We start from the raw sequence: 21,887 nt of genomic DNA, 5'->3' as shown, positions 1-21,887 counted from the left end.
AGACGGAGCAGCCATACTTGCCGAAGCCGAGAGCAGAAGCAGACCCCGCAGGCAGCAGCCCCGCCTTCCTGACGCGCTGAGAGACGCGCTGCTATCTCAAGCCGAGAGACCCAGCACCGGCGCTTCTGGGCAGCCCTCGCAGGCAGCCTGGAATATCGAGAGCAGAGAAAGAGATACCATTCCTCATTCATCCTAAATTCCAGGTACAGAACTGAATAACCCCTCCTAGAGAATTCTTTAGTTATTCACTTGGCAAAAACAAACTTAAACTAAACTGTAACTTTCTATTCCCGCCCACGCATTAGACTTAGGTCAGGTACACGGGGTAGGCGTATTTAGAAACACCAGTTGAGTACGTTTAGTCAAATGTATATGTGTATGTAAATATATTTTAATCATTTTAAACATCATATGGCTCAGAAACCATATCAATGTTTTTACAGTATTATTTTATACTATTGCTTCTAATGTATGCACTTTACTTAACTATAAGTATTGCAATAATATCGATCCATTTCTCTTGTACGAGAAAAGAGACTGATCAATAAATAACATCTTTTATTGAACACGCCCGTCTCTTCCTTTTCTCTACATTCTGATGAGACTAAGAATGCACGTACTGACTGAGTAAAATAATTGCCTTGTGCTCACACGACTCTCGAGATTGACTCTTGATTAGGGGAGAGCAAAGTTGTCATGTTCTATGGTTGTCAGAAACTAAATCCCTTCTTGTCTAATCAGGGGAGTTCATCCTTCCTTGAACATTCGAGAAAGTTTCTAGCGAACTCTGAGCTTAGCTGGCAAACCCAAAAATTAAGTCTAGTATCGACAGTAGTAGACCTAGTTAACGTCTGGCCTAGGCCTTTACTGCTGTAGGTACTATTCCAATGCGCAGAGCCTATTGGGAAAATAGGAGCTACACTACACTAGAATATGTAAGAATGTTATATCTATATATGCCTAGGTGTATTGAAGAATGAGTGGGTGTATGAGTGTCAGTATGGATGATTTAGTGGGTGCGTGACTGACTGTATAGGTGAGTGATTATACATGTCTCAGTGTATGTATGGGTGGGTGACTAAGCTGTGTGACTGTCTTTATCAGCCGGGCAGTTGGTGTGTAAGTGGCTATATTGGTTGGTTAATAGGTATGAGTGTCTCTATGAGTTAATGATTGGTTGTCTGAGTAGCTGTATGGGTGCCTGAGTGTCTCTTTGGGTGGGTGGGGGGAATGTGACTCTCTGCATGATTGTGTGAATGGGTGATTTCCTGGGTGTATGGTTCATGAGAATGTGTGCAAGGGGCTGTATGGGTGAGTGAGTATGCGTATGGCTATGTCGGTGAGTGAATGGATGTCTCAGTGGTATATGGGTGAGTAACTGCATATGTGTAAGATATTATTTGTGAGTGTTGCAGTATATAAGTGATTGTATGTGAGAGTGAGCAATTGTGACAGTGCTTGTATGGATGAGTGTGTGCTTGTGTCAGTGATTGTGTAAGAGAGTTACTATGTGTTTGCATCTGTATGTCTAAAAGAGGTAGTGTGTGTATAACTATATAGGTGACAAAACGGTAATTTTAATCCCACATGGGTGACTGATTAGGTATGTGAGTAACCCTATGAGTGAGTGGCAGTGTGTGAATATCTGTATGGGTGTATGACTGCATATATCAGTGGCTGTATTGATGAGTGACTGCTTGTATGAGTGAATGAGTGGAAGTGTATATACACCTATGAATCAGTGAGTGGGTATGTACTAATTGGTATTGGTGTGTCTGTGGTTTCGAGAATAGGAGTCTGTATTTTAGAATGGTTGTATAAAAGGTTATATTAGTGTGTGAGGACGTGCAACAGAGATTAATTGGATGATATAATCAGTGATGTCATTTGATATGTCATCAGTAATGTCACTGACCATGTCATGAGTGATGTAATATGTGACGTCATCAGCAGTGCACTACGGGGGCGCGAGTTAACTAACTATAACGGCTGAATTTCTCTGATTTTGTGTGAGTGAAATGTCAGCCTAACTATATGGTCCCTGAAACCTGTGTTTTTTCAGGGAATTTCTATGGTTTTTAAAATACTAATTCCTAACTGTAAAGTCCCTGAAACATGTAGGTTTCTTTTAGTGAATTCTTAAGGTTTTTTAAATGCTAGTTTCTAACTATGCCTACATAGGTAGGACATGTGCTGAAAGGGGAAGAAAGGCGCAGAAAGAAGCAAGAGAAGTACAGAAAGAGGCAAAAGAGTATAGAAAGATGAAGAAAGGTGCTGAAAGAAGCAAGAGAAATGCGGACAGAGGCAAGAGAAGTACAGAAAGAGGCCTACTTCGACTGTACTTTTCCACAGACTCATACAAAGTAGCCTAATCCCAAATCCTTCTCCCAAGATGTCTTAAACCTCACTTTTTTCTTGAAGGTTCACTATTCATTGACTGCTCTGAATGTTAGGCCTACCAAATGTAAAACAGCAATCCTATCCATATCACTGTTGTAAATCTCACCAAGTCTGTGCTTTTATCTAGTGACATGCAAAATGAATATACAAATACTTGAATACCTGTGTTTCAAACAGCATACTCTGTAAATGTGTGTACCTGAACGTGTATGTATTTCTTTCTGCTCATAATACAGGGCACATGGATATTCAATAGTATATTTGAGGGGCTCTATAACACCTAAATTTGTAAGACATGTCTGCCTGTGTAACTGAAAGACAGAGCAGAACTCAGAAGATTTGACTACCTATGGGAGAAGCTACCCGCTTTTTAAGCTACCATCTTCAGATGCATAACACGTGATAATACAAGTAGACATATACCTCAGTCAAAAGAGCATACAGACCTTTAAACTTGACAGCTTGTACTTCCCATTTGAATACACAAAGAGGCAAGTGAAATATAGAAAGAGGTAGGAGAAGTACAGAAAAATCAAGACAGGTGCTGAAAGCATAATAAATATGCAGAAAGAGGCAAGAGAAGGGCAGAAAGAGGCAAGAAAAAAGCAGAAAGCTGCAGAAAGAGGCAAGAGAAGTACAGAAATAACTAAGAGAGGTTCAGAAAGAAGCTAGAGAGGTGCAGAAAGAGGAATAAAGGTATAGAAAGAGGCAAGAGAGGTGCAGAAAGAGGTGGAAAAGTACAGAAAGAAACAAGGGAGGCACAGAAAGAGGCAATATTGGTGCAGAGAGACGAAGAACGATGCAGAAACAAGCCAGAGAAAAGCAGAAAGAGGCATGAGAAATGCAGAAAGAATAAGAAAGGTACAGAAAGAACCAAGTGAAATGCAGAAAGAAGCAAGAGAGGGAAAGAAAGAGGGAACAGGTGAGTTGAAAGAGGCAAGAGAGGTGCAGGAAGAGGGAAGAGGGGTGCAGAAAGAGAGATGAGGGGTACAGAAAGAAGCGAGAGAGGTGCAGAAAGAAGCAAGTGAAGTGCAGAAAGAACCAACAGAGGGGCAGAAAGAGGCAAGAGAGGTGCAGAAAGAGGCCAGAGAAGTGCAGAAAGAAGCAACAGAGGTGCAGAAAGAGGCAAGAGAACTGCAGCAAAAAGGCAAGAGAGGTGCATAAAGAATCATTGGAAGTGCAGAAAAAGGGAAGAGGTGTGGAGAAATAGCCAAGAGGGGCGCAGCCAAAAATGAGAGGTGCTGAAAGAAGCAAAAGAAGTGCAGAAAGAAGCAAAAGAGGTACTGAAAGCAGCAAGAGAACTGCAGAAAAAGACAGGAGAACTGCAGAAAGAGGCGAGAGAGGTACAGAAAGAGTCAATGGAGGTGCAGAAAGAGGGAAGAGTTGTGGAGAAAGAGCCAAGAGTGCACAGAAAAAAAGCAAGAGAGGTGCTAAAAGAAGCAAGAGAAGTGGAGAAAGAAGCAACAGAGGTACAGAAAGCAGAACGAGGTGTACAGATAGAGGCCAGAGGAGTACAGGGAGAACCAACAGAAATGCAGAAAGAGGGAAGAGAAGTGCAAAAAGAGACAAGAGTAGTGCAGAAACAGGCAACAGAGGTCCAGAAAGAGAGAAGAGGGGTATGGAAAGAAGGAAGAGGGGTGCAGAAAGAAGCAAGAGAAGTGCAGAAAGAAGCAGCAGAGGTGCAGAAAGAGGCAAGGGAATTGAAGAAAGAAGCAAGCGAGGTGCAGAAAGAGGCAAGAGAAGTAGAGCAAGAGGCCTATGGTTCAGAGAGGGGCAAGAAACGGGCAGAAAGAGTGAAGACGATACAGAAAAAAGCATGAGAAGTGCAGAAAGAAGCAACAGAGGTGCAGAAAGAGGCAAGAGAGGTGCAGAAGAAAGATGCAAGAGAGGTGCAGAAAGCTGTAGAAATGTGCCGAAAGAGCCAAGAGAAGTGCAGAAAGAGGAAAAAAGGAGCAGAAAGAATCAAGAGAAATGCAGAAAGAGGCAAGAGAGGCGCAGAAAGAAGCAAGAGTGTTTTGCGCACCATTAGTACCCATTTAACACTCACATTTAGCAAGAAGTAACAGGTAACCATTCCAGCATTGCAGAGGGCCTTCGATCAAGCTGTAACACTTGTCGCTGCATTTTTGGTAACATTTGAGCTGTTTGAGCTAGAAACAAGTTTTTTTCTTGTTCAAATCTTCAAATTATGTGGCTGATGATGGATTATGTCGCAAATGCGGAAAATGTATAATTACCTGAAAAATGCTGTGACTGAACAGTCGCATAATTCCATGTGGCCCTGCTCATACCTCTGACTACATTCAGAAGTCCTCCTCAGTGGTTCCTTCTTTTTTGTGTCTCATTGAGTTTATAGTTTAGCTTCCATAGAAAAAAAGGAAGAATAAACCTGAGGTTACCACTCCACAACACAGACTACCATACCACATTATTGCTCTCCAAAAAACATGGTCCCACTCTACATAATTCATATACACTAAATACTGAAAATCAAGGGAGGGAAGGAAGAGCAAAATGTTTTAACCACTTCCTACACCCAAGCTCCTCCCAGGGAACAGATCAATAGTTATCAGGGTAGGGACAGTTCCTCCTTAGCCAAGATGTTCACAGAAAGTTGGTCCAAGTGGCTGATTGTCCTGTCTTAGAAAGATCTTTTGGTCAGATCTTGGTGCCCTCACACACCTGTTAGGGTGTCATGCTTCATCATTGGGCGCACCTCGTCAAGCCGGCACTGCAATGCTTGGCGGGCCTGGGGGGCTCTTTGTCGGAGATCTTTTTTTATCCAAAACTGCTGTGTAGATGAATGCATGTGAGGGGGCTAACTAACAGTGTAACTAGTGATGTAAGTGATATACATGAGTGGTTAATAAAATAGGCTCAGGTATCCTATCAGCGGTGGATCACCTGACACTCAAAACCATCCTAGTACTTCCAGACCACATGATATCACCACAGTTTTTATTTTAGACCGAGTATCCTTCCTCTATAAAATTTCTTTTATAGGATACCCGAGCCTATTTTATTCACCACTCATCTATATCACTTACATCACTAGTGTAAGAGCACCCAATGATGAAGCATGATAACTATACACTGAATACCACATACTTTCTAGCCACATAATTTCACTTCACAACATACCACATAATTCCATTACACACAAACTACATCCACTCCACTCCAAAAAATAATGGTAAAAACCGTTTACATTTATAATGCCAATAGCTCTAACTCTCGCAAATGTGAGACCTATTGCATTGCAAATGCTTCTTTACCTAGTAGTCGCGTTTGCAGAGTGGTGGAGAAAAGGGGCTGGGCCTGCGAATTCAACTCCGTAGGACTTACAGGAGGTTCGAGGACGCCTTCTTGGCCCCCAAAGTCCCTCAGGAGTAAAGTTGACTTCATCCCCCAAATAGTTATGTGCCAGGAGGTGCATTTGCAGAGTGGTGAACAAACGGGGGCGTGGCTTACGAGACCTCTTAGCAATCCCACTGTGTGAGGCTTACAGGAGGTAACAGATGGGGTAGTTGGCCCTTAAAGATATTCTCGAAGGCCAACCACCCCTCCTATTACCTCCAGTAAGTCTCACACAGCAGGATTGCTAAATTCTTATAGCAGGCCATGCCCCCTTTGCCCACCACTCTGCAAACATGCTTCCTGGCACGCTCTTGGTTGGGGGATGAAGTCTGCTTTACTGCTGCGGGTCCTTAGGGGCCAAGTAGTCTATCTGTTACTTCAAGTAAGCCCCACACTGTGGGATTGCTGAGAGGTGGTCGCAGGCCACGCCCCCATTCTCCACCACTCTACAATCGTGCCTCCTGGCATGCTCTGGGTTTGGGGATGTAGTCCCTTTGCTTTTTGAGGGTCCCTGGGGGCCAACCAGCCCTCCTGTTACCTCCAGTAAGCCCCACACAGCTGGATTGCTCAGAGGAAATCAGAGGCCACGCACCCTTTTTACACCACTCTGCAATTGCACCTCCTGGTGCACTTCTGCTTGGGCAATGAAGTCCACTTTAGTCCTGAAGCCCTCAGGATGCAAGGGAACCTCATTGCTGTACTGGCAGTGCGCTAACAGATGCATTTGCAGAGTGGTGGAAAAAGGGGTGTGGCCTCTGACCACCTCTCAGAAATCCCACTCTGTGGGGCTTACTGGAGGTAAGAGGTGGGCTAGTTGGCCCCTAAGAACCCTCAGTAGCGAAATGGACTTCATCCCCCAACCTTGAGTATGCCCGGAGGTGCATTTGCATAGTAGTGGTGAAAGGGGCGGGGCTTCAGCGAGTTGTGCAGCTTCCTTTATTATTATTTTTTTAAGGAGGCTATGTGGCCCCCTTCCCCTGATCGTTATGGGCCCCGGGGACCCCATCCCCCAGGGTCGGACCCATTTAAAAAAAAAATTCAAATACAATGGGAGATGGGCGAGGGGCCCTCCTCCAGAGGCCGATTCTGGCCCCGGGGACCCGACCCCCGGGTCTAGGACTTTGCTTGTTTTATTTTTTTAAAGGGAAGGGAGCCCCTCTACCCAGGCTGAATTCATCCCCAGGGACCCCATCCCCCAGGCCTGGCCAATTTCTTTTTTTTAAATGTTTTTTGTTTTGAGGGAGGCTATTTTTGGATCAGGCGACCGCATCCCAGCGGTTTGGCCATTTTTTTTTAAATGTGATTTTCAGGGAGGGAGGCTGCGAGGCCCCCCTCCTGGACCACTTTTGGCCCTGGATACCCCATCCCTCGGGGCATGTCCATCTTTACAGGGACTGCAGGGGCAGCCTGAAGGCCCCCTCTGTCCCTGCCAGCTCCCGCCTCCTGTGGGGCCGGTATTGCTTCTTATCTCCTGGGAGCTTCTAACATGCAGCTCCCTGGGGGTAAAAAGCAAACTGTACTCACTTTGAACAAGCAAGAGCAAAGTGCTCTTGCTTGCTCAAAGTGAGTACTCTATTTGCTTTGGGAAGGTGGGAGCAGTGGTCCCACCATCCCATAGCAAACTCCTATGTCCCAGGGGTGGGTACCCCAGGACATTGCTGGAGCCGGTACTGGGGGGTGGTGATCTCCAAGGCCTTGGAGGGCTCTTGGAGGGGGCTGCGCGGCCCCCCTCCCATTGTCTTTAAAACCCTGGGGAGGTGGTGGCCCCTGGGGTCATGTGGGGGGGCTTGAGCCCCAGAGCACTACATTTTTTTAAAACAGAGCCCTAGGGAGGTGGCAGCCCAAGGGCTGTGGGGGTCTGCGTGGCCCCCCACATGTAATACCCATAGCCCTGGGAGATGGTGGTCCCCAGGGTTGCATGAAGGCAAGAGCCCTGCACACATTTTATTGACCCAGGGAGGTGGTGGTCTCCAGGGCTGCGGGGCCCCTGCCTGCCCCCGACCTTTTTTTGGCATTGCCCCCGGGACCTGGCCCACCTAAGGGCTTAATTAAATCAAGTGCGGGACACCAAGATTTGTTTTTTTTATTTTAGGTGGGATTCACGCACCCAGCACAAATCCTGCCAATTGTTTTATTTTTTAAATGCTCTTCGGGCCCTAGAGGTCCCTGTTGGACCCAATGAGGAGACCTAAGGGGTCAGGGTGTGTTTACCCTGCCCCCTTTTTTTAATGATTTTCTTTACCTTTTCCTTGTGACTCAGTTCAACCAAGTCACAAGATGATTGGAAACACTTCCTGGTTTGAAGTGTAGGCAGCCAATCAGAGTCAGGCTCAAGATCTGGAGGGCTCGTGGATCCTTCGCGCCCACCAGATATTAATATTTGTAAATATATGAATTTCTCAGGAACTGCTGAATGGATTAACACCATTTAACAAAAAGCGTGCACTCTGGACCATGAGTTAATTTTTTTCAAATTCGATGTCAATTTGGTATAATTCCGTTCAGCAGCTCGGGTCGTTGCTACATCAACATATTCCTATGGAAATTAACATGAAGAAAACGTGTTTTGGGATCCCCCTTTTTACTCGGGCCCCACTTCACGAATCACCCCAAAACTTTCAAGACAGGAGCTGGCCATTAGTTTTGGAAATTTCATGAATATTTGCAAATGGCGCCAAAGATATTGGCAAATCAAAAAACGCCATTTGAATAGGAACAAGGTCCTAACTATAACTACTGACTGGCGACTACCGGCAGGTGCGTGTAGGGTGCGCGGACTGTGGCGTAAAATAAATAAAATAAAATTGAGTTTTTTTAAATAATTCGTCTCGGGGGGGTTAAATACTGGGGCAAAATTATTACATTTTATGTGGGGCCCCCAAGCCTCGGGGATCGTCACCCCCCCCCCCTCGGGGCTAAAAAGAAAAAAAAATGTTGGGGGGAGGAGTTGAAGGTCCTCAAAGCCGCGGGGACCAACACTCCTCAGGGCTTTATGTATTGTGGGAGGGGGACTACGTGGCCCCCCTCCTGGAGCAATTGAGGGCCCGTTACCCCCCGGGGCTACAAAAGAAATCATGGCTGGGGAGGGGAGGCTGTAAGGTCTTCAAAGTCCCGGGGACCACCACTCCCAGGGGCTTTATGTATTATGGGAGGGCCTCCTTTTGCAGTGTCCCGGGGCGCCCATCCCACCCTCCCATATGAAGGAAATCTGTTCTCTCTTTCAAATTGTGAATCAGATTGTTTTTCCACATGGGGAGCTGCATGTTAGTAGCTCCTGATGTGGAAAAGAAATGCCGGCTCCCAAATGCGTAGAAGTTCTGCAGCAAAGGAGCTGGTGTAGCGCAGCCTACAGATTATGAGTCATGCATCTAGCGCGTTCACACCAGGGGGCCGCACTGAGCGCTGCGCTGGGTGCGCAACTTTTACTTTTTCAGTTAAAAAATAGCTCCTATCAGTACTTTCTGATATTCCCGGGGATCGTATCCCCGGGTCTTATAAAAAAATTTGGGGACCGTGAGGGGAGCCACAATGCCCCCATGGTCCTGCCGGCTTCCCGCGTTCTTCGGGAGCCGGCATTGCTTTTCCGTAAGGGGAGATGCTAACTTGCATGTGGAAATGCAATCTTCTTTGTATTTTGAAAATGAGAACAGATTTCACTGCTCTGTCTTTCAAAATGCAAACTAAGTTTGCTATGGGAGGGCGGAAGGCGTGAGACTCTCGTCCTCTCATAGCAAACAGCAGTGTCCTGGGGGTAGGCACCCCGGGACAGTGTAGAAACCATTCTCGGCATGGCAGTCCCCAGAGCCCTCAAGGGCACCAGGTTGAGGGCCACGCAGCATGCCTCCCACAATACACAAATCCCCGGGGGGTGGTGGTTCCCGGGGCTTGAGGGGCATCGTTGAGGCCCACACACTTCTAATTTTGGAAAGGGGGGCCTTGGACGCGAATGTGGTGCAAGGGTGTTATAAATCTGGTACACAGTGTTTTGTTTTACTTTGCTTTCCTTTCTGTCATGTAGAGGATCCAGGGTAAATATAGCGCTTTTTGTAGAGCCAGTACCTTTCAACCCTACCCCCAAATGGCTTTCTGCCTGTTACCATAGTAACAGTTAATGGAACACTTATGTGAGCACAGAGGTTAGAAGTACACCACACTATGTTGCTAATAGAAAAAGTTACTGTGTTGGAGTTTTAAAACTTTTCCATAGGAAACGTTAGTCGTAGCTATAGACTCCGGTAAAGATCTGGTAAAGAGTTAGCCTCAGAATTATACTTCAAATTATAAATACCATTTCTATTACAGAGACAGAATTAGGTGAGAGATCAAGTCATTATGCAGGACAATATTCTTTAGGGCTTATTTACAAGACTCTTGCGCCACTTTTGTGTTACTTTTCTCACATTGAAAGTGACGCAAAAGTGGCGCAAACGGCTTGTAAATAAGGTATTTTAATTCTAATGCATTTAATCAGAGGGATTGTATATCTAGGCCGCTCTGCTTACCTTGTGTAAACACTGTGACCAACAGAGTTTACAACTTGAACTCAGCTTTGGTTCTACACGTCAGAGTGGACAGCAGCGTCCATAACTTTAAAAGAGAAAGCAAAACGATGTGAGAGAAAGTGAGCTAGAGAAAGAGAGAAAAAACAACATTAAAAGTGAGAGAGAGAGAAAGTTATAGATGGAGCAGTTAATACTGGAAAAAATACTCGTAGCTCACCTTTTGCCTTTGTTGTGTGTCCAAGAACGTGCTGCTTCATAGTGCACCCTCTAGTTTAGTGATCTGAAAGATAGTCTATAGAGTTAGTAATAGCATAGTACATACAAATGCACACGTATATTTCTGGGTTTTTTTGTACACTCAGGATACTATATTACAACAAGTTCCACTGTAAGGAGTTGTCTGTGCGCTGTTTTTTCCAAAGTACTATATCCCATGCACTCTCACTGCATAGCGGTGAGTTCTCAATATTGGGTATCTAGACTGTTGCACCCCATTGAGTCGCAGAGTCCGCAGGTGAGTGTTTTTCTTGGGAAGTCGGAGGCAGGTTTAGAAGCTCCTTGCGCCACTTTTCACATGTTAAAAGTGATACAAAAGTGGCGCAAGGGGCTCGTACATCTGCCCTTCAAACTGTTGTAACCTATCTATTCTCACTGGCCGGAGGTAATTGTACATTCCTATGCAGTGAAGCTGCTGCACACTACCCACTTTCTCCTTTCACTGATGACTTGTCGTTGTTTCGGAAACAAGCTTCTTTGCTCACCTTGTGCCATTGGTGTGATTCAAAGAGGGTGCACTACGTGTCGAAGCAGCTTTCTCAGAAGTTGTTACGATGGCCACGCATCATCACAGAATCCTCGAACTTTGAGTTTTAGAGGTGTTAGGGGGGACGCCAATTTGTGAAACACAACCTGTAAGATAAAAAGGAAGTTAACATTGAGTGTAATTTTTTTTATCAAAGGAGAGAGGAAGTGAGAGAGTGACTGCAAAGAATATTCGGAGCTCACCTTTCTGTCACCAGTGTGTTTTTCACCACATGCCAGGACATAATGCACCGTGAAGCTCTACATCTAAAACATAGTAAAAGAAAGATGTTATGATTGGTAATTGTTACTATCTTAATGTGGAGTTGAATAACATCACCCTTTCAAACACGTTCCCTCTCACATTTAAAAGAACTATTTGTATAGTTTATATTCCGGACATTTGACTGATTATAAAAACGTTCCTGCTAGTGGAAAAAAAATATATACATGCAATTTGATACACTATATAGGACTGCGTTTCTCTAATCGCTGCGTCACTATTTTGTATCCAGTCTGCTACGGCCCTTCGAGTCCCTCCGATGCGCACCCATGCCTCACTGCTCACCTTTTCGTGGACAGGACACCTTCTACATCATGTAGTCCCGATCTGCCACTAAGGAGTTTCACATATGGGGCTGAGTCTTGATATCTCTATGGCTATCGACATACTCGTGCTGCTATCATCATCATCGCAGGTTCTTCACCCACTCAGTCCTTCCGGTACTACCAACTCAGAAACCAAAGAGGCCACGCACGTGGTGGTGGGCCCACTGTTCGGTGGTTCTGGCCTACATGAGGCATCCGAACCACCAGGACGGGCCATCACATCGCTTGCGATGGGAGCAACTCTAAAATGGCGTACAGCACGTGCGACCCGTATTTTTTATAGGTACGGTCACGTGTGAAGTGACGGATGCATTGGATGGGTGTGGTGTGGGTGTAAACCAGCTATGAGGGAGTGTGTGTGCCATTCTGACAACTAGACCTGGAACTGAGAAATCACTACAATGGAAATCTGGGCCATGTTTTGTTTTTGTGTTTTCCTGGTAGCCTAAGTGGAGTGGGCTGGCCTGACATATGCTAATGCTGCGCGAGGCTCTGAAGTATGATTCCAGAGCTATGGGCATGGTCCCATGAGCTATATGAGAAATTAAGTTATTCGGGTGTCCGTTTTGTAGTGCTGATGTCACCCGGGTCTTAAAAGCAAATGTGTCATTATATCTGTAAAGTTCCACAACTTGACTCTATATTTGTTCATAGTTGCATACATAAAATATGGTAGACATGACGTATTTCTGCGATTATGAATGTTTATTGTACATTCAGTGGAGTGTTGTAGCTGTAGTAATAAAGGGCTGTGAAAGGTTCAAGTTGTAGTTTTTGGCACATGAAGGGCAGCTAATATATATATATATATACGTATGTGGTCATTCAGGTACACTGTACAACTTGATGCTGGAAATCAGTGTTCGAGTGTCGGAGTTGCGTGCACATCCGATTATTGTAGAGTAATGACGTAATGTACGCGTGCCTGAAAATGTATTGTAAATATGGTGCTCATGTAAATAGCTGGTATAGTTTTGGGTTGATTTTGCGCTATATAAATATACATAAAAAAAAAAGAGAAATAGCCCAAACTGACTGTCACAGGTAATTTAGTTGCATACGTTACTTATAGCACAGTATAATGTTGTAGGGAGGAGGAGCAGCATTTTACAAACACAATAAATACACAGACGCAGATAGATAGTTGAAGTGGGTATGGGCACGTGTGTTCGACTCCATTTTATTAAGCTGTTGTTGGTAACAATTAGAATAGTAATCATGATATCATATACAGATATTTAGTCATAAACGGTTTATGACTTCTGCAGTACAAAGGTAGGAACATTGTATGTGAAATAATATACAGAACATTCTATATTAAAGGGTTCATGAGTTGTGGCGTACTGAAGTAGGTGCAGTTTGCGTGGAGCCTGCGATAATGCGTTGTTCAGGCAGACCGCACTGGTAAAAATGTGTTTTGACTATTGAATTTTGCCTTAACAAGGGCACCTGGCGATTATTTACGGTGTACTGAGTTAGTGGTACGTGTGGTGTTTATCGTGTGCTCACCCTGCGATGATGCGTGGTCTGAGCGAGCTGCCCTCAAACCATTCTCTGTTGCATACTGGACTATATGAACTTTGAGGGGGGAAACTAGCATTGATGGTTATCAATTGCTCTGTAAACTAGGTCTACTGATTGCCCCATAACAAATTAAACAATTGCATTTTACGTAGTGCATTCTAACTTTCTCAAAATGGCGACATATGTCTGGTGGCGATGTTGAAGGTGATGTCCCAGAGGTACTTGGGGGCAGATTTATGAAGGCCTTGCGCCGCCGGTGCGTCACTTTTTCCCATGTTAAAAATAACGCACCGGCGGCGCAAGGCCTTCATAAATCTGCCCCTTGGTATTGCCAGTGGTGGAGGTACATTTTGCCGTAATTTTCTACATTCTTTGTTATCATAGTTCACAGACTGCAATGATTGAAGATGCTTGCGCATACTAGCAGTGCAACGGCACTATTTTTTTCTCTGCTTTAAATTAATCGAGGCTGAATTTAATGCTGTCTGTAGTGTAGATGAAAAGGTAAATTCAAGTTGTGAACCCTACTGTGCATAGTGTACATGGAAGCTAGTAGTCAGCACAGTTATAGAACAATGCTTTTTTCACTTATTTGAACAAAATCTGAATACATACAGTATAATTCTCTCTATATTAAATAAATCAAGGTTGAATTTCCTACTGTCTATAGTCTTGATGCAAAGGTGAATTCAAGTTGTAAATCCTGCTGTCCGCAGTGTACATCCTAGGGTGGAGTGCATCATCTGCAATTATGATTGAGGTGGAAGATAGAACATGTATGCAGCGTGTATATTCTTATTAAACTAAATCTATAAGTCATATAAAATACGTTTTTACAAGGAAGCATAATAAAGGGATGTTGTGTAGGGTTTGATAAGTGTTATACTTAGTTTGGTTTACACTGAGTCAGTGGTATCTAAAACAAGAAGGTTCTGTGGAGCCTGCGATGATGCGTGGTCGGGGCAGGCCGTACTGATAGTAATGTTTTTTGTGTTGTGAATGGTGCTTTATTAGGCCACATGATAATCATTTTTGGTGCACTGACTTACTAGTACCTTTGGTGTTTAGCGTGTACATATTCAGCAATGATGCGTGGTCTGGGGGGGAGCAGGACACTGTAATTGGAGTAATGTCTTTTGTCGATTGGATTCTGCATGAATTCCACTTAGAAGTGATAGTATGCCTCATTGCTGACATAAAACTGTTCACTCTTCTTTCCGATGAGTTATGGTGCACTGAGTTAGTAGTATCTTTGGCGCTAAGCTTGTATGTACCCTGCGATAATGCGTAATGCAGGGGGGCTGCACTGGGAGCAATGTTTTTTGCCTAGTGAATTCTGCTTCAATAAGGCTACAGGGAAATGACTTGTGGTGCAGTGAGTTAGTGGTACTGAAAGAACTCAGCGTGTTTGTACCCTGTGATGATTTGTGGTTCGGGGGTTCGCAGTGGTATAATGTCTCTTGTCTATTGGAATGCGTCATGTACAATCGTCATTCTATCTGAAAAAATCGGATGTATGACATTACAACGCAACGCATGCTTTTACCACGCATGCCTTTACAACGCTGTTTTTACAATGCATGCCTTTACAACGCATAGTGCTTTGGGACGCTGGATAGTGAATATTTTAATTTACTATTCCAACTCCAGTCCCCGTGGATAGTAGGGAAGGTGTTGGATAGTAAATTAAACCTATTCGCTATCCTGGAGCGCCCCCCAGCGCAATGCGTTGTAATGGTTTGCGTTGTAAAAGTTGCGTCGTAAAGGCACTGCGTGGTAAAAGTTGCATTGTAAAGTATGTTTCCCGAAAAAATCTGAACACATGCAGTACAATTGTCTCTGCATTAAATTAATCAAGGTTGAATTCCTTACTGTCCGTAGTATACATGCAAAGGTGACTTTGAGTTGTGAACCCTGCTGTCTGCAGAGTACATCGAAGGCTGTAGTTGACCCAGACATTGAGGAATGTTTTTTTTCTCACATACTTTAACAAAATCTGACGACACAGTACTATTTTTCCTCCTTAAATTAATCGAGACTGAGTTTTATGTTGTCTGTAGTGCTTATGCGCCACTGGTATCAAGTGGTAAACTCTTTTGATCGCAGTGTACATTTGAAAACAGAACTCAGTACAGTCATTGAGGAATGTTTTTGTGGCATCCTTTAACAAAATAGTCTTTGCCTTACATAAATCAAGGTTAACTTGAATGTTGTCCGTAGTGTAGATGGAAAGCTGAATTCAAGTTGTGAACCCTGGTGTACGCAGTATAGATTGAAGTCAGTAGTTGACACAAATATCGATGAATGCTATTTTGTCACAGTTAACAGAATCTGAGGACACAGTACAATTGTCTCTGCATTAACTGAATTAAATGTTGTTTGTAGTGCTTCTCCGCTTCTGGTATCAAGTAGTGAACTCTGTTGACCGCATTGTACATTTGAAAGCAGTACTTTGTGCAGATATTGAGGAATGTTTTTTGTGGCATCCATTAACAAAAATTGTCTCTGCCTGACATAAATCAAGGTTAACTTGAATGCTGTCCTTAGTGTAGATAGAAAACTGAATTCAAGTTGTAAACCCTGTTGTACGCAGTGTAGATTGAAGTCAGTTGTTGAGACAGACATGGACGAATGCTTTTTGTCACTTTTGTAAACAAAATCTGAAGACATATAGTAGAATTGTCTCTGCATTAAATAAATGAAGGCTGAATTTCCTACTGTTCATACTTTAAGAAAATTGTCTCTGCCTTACATAAATGAAGGATAACTTCAATGCTGTGCGTAGTGTAGATCCAAAGCTGAATTCAAGCTGTGAACCCTGTTGTACGTAGTGTAGATTGAAGGCAGTAGTCGACACAAAGATCGATGAATGGTATTTTGTCACAGTTAACAGAATCTGAAGACACAGTACAATTGTTTCTGCCTTAAATAAAACAAGTCTGGATTCAATGCTGTCCATAGTGTTGATGTAAAGCTGACTTCAAGTTGTGAACCCTACTGTCCGCAGGTTAGATTGAAGGCTGTAGTCAGCACAATTATAGATGAATGCTTTTTGTTACATTTTTTTTACAAAATCTGAAGACATAGAATCTAATTGTCTCTACCTAAAATAAAGCAAGGATGGATTCAACACTGTAGTACAGATGCAAATATGAATTCAAGTTGTGAACCCTGCTGTCCGCAATGGAGATCGAAGGCAGAAATCGATACAGTCATAAGTCTGCGGTGCTGTGGCTTTGAGTTCGGAATGGGCCTGTATCAAGGAGGCATGTGCTCATGGCGGCAGCCATGTGGCAGGGTGAGGACCTTCGCTGTGGCGGAGTCTCTTGTCCTTGCAGAAGTGAACCACGCCCAAGGCGTAGCCTTATTATTTATAGTCGTACATTGACGTTGTTTAAGTTGGACTAGCCCACTCCTCTTCTGTTTCAAAGGGGGGGGGGGGTGAACACAGTTACATGAGCGAAATATTCCTCAGTGTCTGAGATAATATGGTTGCGTCCACTATTCAGTACACTACACGTATCAATGGTATATGTACACACTGAAAAGTTTTTAGTTTGTATAGTGAATTGTGTATTGTATTTCACCTGTAGTCATAGCGTTGTGTACATTATTGTTGATGTTTGAGTTCTTTCCCTTATACATACTTGGTTGCCACATCTCTGTAGATTGAGCTAGTGTACTGTTGAGGATATGTATTATTTTGGAAAGGTCGGTTGTCCTGTTTTGCGCTGCCTCTGAAGTAGTAGGGGGAGGGGTCCGTGGGGATGGTTGTGGTGATCATGGTGCTGGTTATTGTGATTTTGTTGGGTGTGGGAAGTGTATAATTAGAAACTCTGTCACATATTGCTCTTTAAACATGGGTGTGAGTTGAATGTAATTCATGCAGTACATATTCGACGTTGTTACAGTACTTAAATGTTGATGTTAAATTGTTAGTGGTAAATTAAACTATTGCCTGATTTTTTAGGTAGCATTACAGATTTGGTTAGTTATTGAAAATATGGGGAATGGTCAACATTATAAGTAGGTATTGTCATTTAAAAAACCTTCGCAATTCACTGAAAAAACCAAGGTTTCAGGCAGGTTATAGTTAGGAATAGGCATTTAAAAAACCTTTGAAATTCACTGAAAAAACCATAGGTTTCAGACAGGTTATAGTTAGGAATTAGCATTTAAAAAACCTTAGAAATTCACTGACAAAAAAACCATATGTTTTAGGGGTGTTATAGTTAGCTGGCCATTTCACTCATACAAAACCATTGAAATTCCTCCGTTATAGTTAGTTGTACTAGCTGTAACTCTCGCGCCCGCAAACCACTGGTGATGATGTCATCATTCATGACATGGTCAGTGACAATACTGATGACATCACTGATGACATCTCAAATGACATCACTAATGACATCACGGATGACATCATCCATGTGACAATCACATACACCTCATCATACACTACTATAATCTTTCATCACTCACTGGAAAATACAGAGTACAATATTTGAATCCATTGACACACCAGTACAAGTATCTAAAATCCCACTCAGTCATTCCTAGATCTACACAAACATGTAATCAATTACCTATAGATTTGCTCATACTTGCTCTCAATGATCAATAGAACACTATCAAATATACCTATACACCTATATTGACATTACACACCAGCACACATTCTATTTACTTATGCAGTCATCCTACTCACTTATGCAAACAATGGATCATACTTATATTTACTCAGCTACACACTTATACAAACACCACTTCTTTTATTCATATAGATAGTAACTCATACTGTGTTATTAAATCACTATTGCAAGTATATAGATATCCATACAGTCACTCATGCAATCACTGAATATTATGTATACTTATTTATATACAACAAATGTCACATACACTGCCTTTTTTATTCTAGTTTCTTGGACATGTTCCATTGAGAGATATATTTGCTCATCAGCACATCTATATACATATTCATTCACCCAAACAATTATTATAACATGTAGTCTTAACGTCATACACCTACTGAATCAACTATTGACACATCTTTGGGCAGTCACCCACCCACCACCGAAACATACACACATTCACTCTCTCATTCAAATAATCAGTTAACTAATCAATAACTAATATACCCTTTCACATAGCTAGTAACTTAATGGTGCAGCAGTTTACACTGAGAACATAATATAGATATTCACACAGTTTATTCACTATCCAATATATTTAGTGAGACACTATAAATTAGTCAAGTAAACAGTTAGTCACACTGCTACTAAATCCTCCATCCAGACAATTATACATCTACTCATTCTTTAATGCAGATTGGTATATATATAATACAAATTGACATATGGAACCAAACCACATTCACTGGATGCTGTCATCAGTGATGCCATTTAAGATGTCATCAGTGATGTCATCAGTGATGTCACTGACCATGTCATGAATGATGAAATATGTGACATCATCACCAGTGGATTACAGGCGCGAGAGTTACAGTTAGTACAACTAACTATAACAGAGGAATTTCAATGGTTTTGTATGAGTGAAATGTCCAGCTAGCTATAACACCCCTAAAACCTATGTTTTTTTCAGTGAATTTCTAAGGTTTTTTAAATGCTAATTCCTAACTATAACCTGCCTGAAAATGTATGTTTTTTTCAGTGAATATATATATGTATACATATATCAACAACACCGTTATATATATATCCACAACACCATTACTCTGTGATTCCCTGCCACCGGAATCAGAAAGGGAACGGACACCAATTTTCTGCAAGTGGGTAATTTTTATTTTTATTTCGTAAATGTGCTATTCCGCCATGATGCGTTTCAGCCCCTGGAGGCCTTGATCACATGTATATATATATATATTTTAAACCTTTGTGTGGCTTTGTTGGCATGCAGCCTAACCGTCAGTGTTGCAAGTAAGAGGCGATTACCACGCATACCTCGTTTAATTTTCAAAAACACTCCTCTCCAAATCCAGAAGAAGACTGCACTCAAATTCTGTGGGAAATACCATGTTTCTTTACTGGCACTTGTTTAACATGTAACAGGAACGTGTTTCAGCTGTCCTTGCAGCCTTTATCAACCTCAGAGTGCACCATACTTTTTCACATTTAAATGCTGCCCACAGGTGTTGCTTCCTATGTCCACATAGAAGAACTACTGCTGTTTTCTTAAACCTACAATTTTTAAAGGCACATTTCTATTTGTGAGCAATCACCTGTGGTAGAGCATTATTAAAATTAATTTACTCTTGTCTGCAGTTAAAAAGTACAAAAGGTAAATGTTGTGTGTTCAAATCCATTACTGGCAATGTGCACACTGCTTTTTCTGTAAAAGCTCTCAATAACTTTAAATTAAACAATGTGGTAGATACTCACACATCTCGGAGGCACCCATTTTTGGAGCATGTGCACTGCAGAAGGCCATTACAAAATGTCAAGGTGATGGCCACGAAGACCAGTGCCTTTGCGCATGTTTGTTGCAGTTGATGTTTGCAGCAATGAGGGATGCAAGCACTGTACACACATCACAAGGAAACATCGCTCCTAGGATTTAAATAAAGGAAGATTAATGTACAGCCAGCGGACATAAAAATGAGCTGTGCGATGAAGTTCCATTATGGATGTAAATGCTACTTACGCTGTATTGGTGCCGAATGACTCTGCCTCTGGTATCGATCTGTAGCACACTCCAAGATGGCTGCACGTTGGCTGCATGCTGGCTAAAATAGGGAGATGGAGACAGGACATCATGTCTCCATGGGAACTGAACGGTGACCCAATGGGAGTGCAAGCACGTATATTTAAAAATCAATCATGTGACTTCACACATTAGGCCAGTATTCAAAAAGGCAGTTTGCCGAAATGCATCTACTGGGAAATTGGTATTAAAAGTGCATTTTTAGCAACCCGTTGAGTTCTCCGTATTTCCTTGTGGAAAGTTGGCGATAAATTAAACAAAGCGGAAGCTATTCGCATGTCACGGACGCACCCTTTTTCTGGAATTCGGCAATTTGAGTGGCACTTGATAGAATATTGTAATATAATATTGCCAGAACCTCTGCAGTCACAAGGAGCATGTGCGTGGCAGAGGAACATTAAAAAATGTCAAGGTGTTGACACGAAGACTGGTGCATTTGCGCATTTTTGTTTAAATTGATATTTGCGGCAACGAGGAATGCAAGCACTGTATACACATTGCGAGGAAACATCCCTCCTAGGGTTTAAATATAGGAAGATCAATGTACAGCCAGTGTGCAATATATAAAAATGAGCTGTGCAGCGAAGTTCCATTATGGATGTAAAAGTTACTTACTCTGTATTGGTGCCGAATGACTCTGCCTCTGGTATCAAGCTGTAACACACTCCATGATGGCTGCACACTGGCTGAAAAAGGCAAATGGAAACAGGATATTGCGTCTTCATGGGAACTGAATGGTGACCCAATAGGAGGGCAAGCATGTGTATTTAAAAATCAATCATGTGACGTTACACATAAAACCAGTATTAAAAAAGGCAGGTTGCCGAAACGCGTCTACTGGGAAATTGGTAATATAAGTCTGTTTTTTAGCAACTCATAGAGTGCTCAGTTTTTCCTTGTGGAAGGTTGGTGATAAATTAAACAACAAGGAAGCTACTTGCACATCGCGTGGGCACCCGTTTTCTGGAGTTCGGCAATTTGAGTGGCACTTGATGGAATATTGTAATATAATAATGCCAGAACCGCTGCAGTCACAAGGAGCATGTGCGCCACAGAGGGGTATTACAAAATGTCAAGTTGATGGCCACGATATATACATATATATATTTGTGTCTGTGTGTGCTAATACAGACACAAATATTGTAATTAAAGTTTGATTCGAAGTTTGATCCATGTGGTATTTAGTGTGCATATTCATTAAGTCAAGGAATACTGGTTACCATTAAAAAAAATTCAGATATCTGATTATCGCTCGGTAGAATGTTCACTCATTCATCATAGTTTACAAGAAAGTAAGGAGAGTGTTGAGGGTGTGCATAAAATTGAAACATGACTATTTGAAAATATCAGGCCAACCAGAAATGTAGAGAGAAGATGTATGCACTACACACTCATTCTCGCTAAAAGACGTTTAGGCCATACATTGTATGAGCCCCAAAACACAAAGGTTAAATGACTGTTAGTAAAAGAAATAAAAATGAAACAACCAAGGAGGGAGGGATGAAAAAATGCTGGATGACATGGAAGTGTGGTGTGAATTAGCTAGACACGTAATGCCCCCCCCCCAGGCCCTCTGATGCACATGTACTATAGTGGGAAAAAGTGGATTGGGAAAGATAATACTAAGAAATTAGAAAATAGAAAACTAGTCCATTTACAGCTACCATATGTATTGGAGAAGTAACCTGAATTATATTGAGTGTTCCAGAATCTGTAGCACTGAATGAGGAAATCAATTAAAATGGTATATGTTTAATTTATTGACCATTGTACAAAGAGGGAAAACAAATGTAATAAAAAGTATTTATTAAAAAATGTTTGCCATATGTAGCAACATATTACCAAACAACAGGAGAGATAGGGAAGCTACTGGAGCCACTCTTGACCCCCCCTGGGAAGTATTATTTAAACAACAAAAGAGTGTATCCAAGAATAAAAAACGCTACCAAAAAAACCTCACTGTGTTTTAAAAGA

Source organism: Lissotriton helveticus, chromosome 4_1, assembly GCF_964261635.1.
Source record: "Lissotriton helveticus chromosome 4_1, aLisHel1.1, whole genome shotgun sequence".
In the NCBI taxonomy this organism is placed as follows: domain Eukaryota; kingdom Metazoa; phylum Chordata; class Amphibia; order Caudata; family Salamandridae; genus Lissotriton; species Lissotriton helveticus.
The sequence above is the reverse complement of the archived record's forward strand: the minus strand, read 5'-3'. Positions refer to the sequence as shown.